Genomic DNA, 2,749 nt, shown 5'->3' with positions numbered 1-2,749 from the left:
CTCGGGCTGTCTGGGGAGCTGCTGTCCTCAGAGGTTCCGGTGGCCAACTGGAGGGTGCGGCCCTTGGTGCTGAGGAGGGAAGTTTCTATAAACCCTGGCCTGTGCTCCCCCCACCCACCACCAGGGTTCAGGGCTTCCTGTGGCGGGCCTGGCGTGTCCCGCCACAATGCTGTCCTGTTCCGTGGTCTGGATTTGGTGGTCGCCTGCTGGGCTTGGAACACTGTGCTTAACTGGAATTTCTCCTGCAATGGAGTCATTTGCAGTGTAACAGTGGCCCCTCGTGCAGCAGATGGCCCTGTGAGGCCAGGTGGGAGAAGCCACGTGCAGGAGGGGCCTGTCCTTCCCGCTCGGCCCTAGTCATCCCTTTGTGCGGACGCATGTGGTGATGGGGCTCATCTGTTATTTCTAAGACAAACAAAAGGAAAAGCTAACAATGTATTTCCTGCCTCTTGGTTATTTTTTCCATGCTGCTCTGAATCATGCTTTCCGTTCTAAAAGCATGTATGAAGTCACTCCGTCTTCAGCAGTCTTCCTGCTGGCTTTGTGAAGACGAGCCACACTCAGCTCCCAACACCTGGAGTAGAGGTAGTGCTTAGTGCCTGGGCACCGTCCTTCCTCCTCCTCTTTCTCCCTCCTCCTCGCCATCCTTCTTCCTTGCCGTCCCTCCTCCTCGCCATCCCTCCTCCTCCTCGCCATCCTTCCTCCTCGCCATCCCTCCTCCTCCTCCCTCCTCACCATCCTTCTTCCTCCTCGACATCCTCTCTCCTTCTTGCCATCCTCCCTCCTCCTTGCCATCCTCTTTCCTCCTTGCCATCCTCCCTCCTCCTCCTTGCCATCCCTCCTCTTCCTCTTCCTCCCCATCCCTCCTCCTCCCCATCCCTCCTCCTCATCCTTCCTCCTTGCCATCCTCCCTCCTCCTTACCATCCTCCCTCCTTCTCCTTGCCATCCCTCCTCTTCCTCTTCCTCCCCATCCTTCCTCCTCATCCTTCTTCCTCCGCGCCATCCTCCCTCCTCATTGAGGCCCCAGAATTAGTCTCGACACTGCCTTGATTCTGTCTCTGTAGGAGAATCTACCTGCATTATAGGCCTGCTGGTATGGGTCTGTAATCCTAGCACTGGGAGGCTCAGACAGTGAGCCTTTGGTGACTTTGTGAGATCCTGTATCAAAATAAACAATAAAGGCCTAAAGATGTAGCTGGTGTGAAGGCCCCGGTCCAATTCCCAATAGTGGGGAAAATTTTTTTATCTCAAACTATATGAACACTTAAATAACATGATCTAGACATGTTCAAACCCTCTATTCTAGATTTCAGGGCTGGTGAGATAGCTCAGTGGTCTAAAGTGCCTGCTTAGGCAAGTGTGTAGGGACCATGGTTTGATCCCCAGCACCACATGCCACACCAGCCCTGAACCCAGGGCAGGCTGAGCTGCCTCCTTCCAAAATAAAATAAAATAAAATTTTAAAAAAGGGAAGGGCAGGGGCCAGGAAGATAGCTCAGTAGAATAAGTGCTTGTCTGGCAAGCACAAGGGCCTGAGTTCAATCCCTGGTTCCGCCAAAATAAATAAATAAAAATAAAATCTGGGATGCATTTTGCCTAAAAAACAGTATTCCAGGGGTTGGGGGAGATAGCTCAGTGGCATAAGCACCTGAAAGGTCCTGAGTTTGATCCCTGGTATTCCACGATCCTGGGGGGCTCGAACACTAACAGTGGGTGCACATTAATATCTGTACCATGTGTCAGCACGCAGCGCCTTCCTCAGGACAATACTGTGGATAAGTGTGATTTTGCCAGGCAGCAGGGAAAAACAGCCGTGGAAGGACTTCAGAATTTCCCAGGCTTACCAGTGGTAGGGTTCTGGATCTACTCTTGGGCTCCAACCCCACGTTCTCTGTGTGCTGCCTCTCCTGGGGACTGAGGCCCCGCAGATCTAGACAAGCAGCGGTGTCATGTGGGCTGCTGGTTGGCAAACCACAAAGGCCGTGTTCAGCGTGCCTTGGCTTTTCATGTGTTGGCGGAAGGTGGATGGATGCACAGCAGTGCGGTCCTCAAGGGAAATCCAGGCCTGATGCAACGGGTCTGGCTGCTGCTTTTCCCCGCTCCCTTCCCCTTGCCCTCTCATTTACAAAAGCTTTGTTTGCATTTTTCTTTTTCTCTTTGTCCCTTCCTCCCTTTCCCTGCATTTACCTTGTCCTGAGCATTGGTCAGGCCGGATCCAGTTAGAGTTATCCAGCAAGCTGCCCGGTAGCACAGGGGGTGCTGGAAAACGGGCTGCAGGTGGCATCTTCGCTGCCCCTTCTGCAGGGGTTCAGAGCCCATCAGATTTGCAACCCTCCTCCCTGGGGCAGGCGAAGGTTCCCAGGGTGTCCGGTGTTTGCCAATGGATCACTGCGAATAACTGCCCTGCGCCTGCACAGCTTCACCCAGGGCAGTTTGTCCTGGTCAGCGGGCCTCGCTCCTGTCATCACCTGCCTGTCAGCTACCTCGCGGGGCGTCCCTGCTAGCTCCCCTCAGACTGACCTGAGAGTGGCAACGGCTCGGAAACTGCCCAGCGTGTGCAAGGCCTTGGGTTCAACCCCAGCCCCAGGTCATGTTTGTGAAGTGCTTGGCCTAAAGGAACAAGTACGCTCAGGGATGGTGTCAGCGTGTGGCCCGCTGCTTTTTACTTAAAAAATGTAGTCGTTTCCAATAAGAAAAATTTAACTAGACATTTACATTTTTGCCAAAAAAAAAAAAAAAAAAAAAAAA

The sequence above is a fragment of the Octodon degus genome, unplaced genomic scaffold (genome assembly GCF_000260255.1).
Source record: "Octodon degus isolate 3935 unplaced genomic scaffold, OctDeg1.0 scaffold00011, whole genome shotgun sequence".
Taxonomy (NCBI): domain Eukaryota; kingdom Metazoa; phylum Chordata; class Mammalia; order Rodentia; family Octodontidae; genus Octodon; species Octodon degus.
This window is presented reverse-complemented; position numbering follows the sequence as displayed.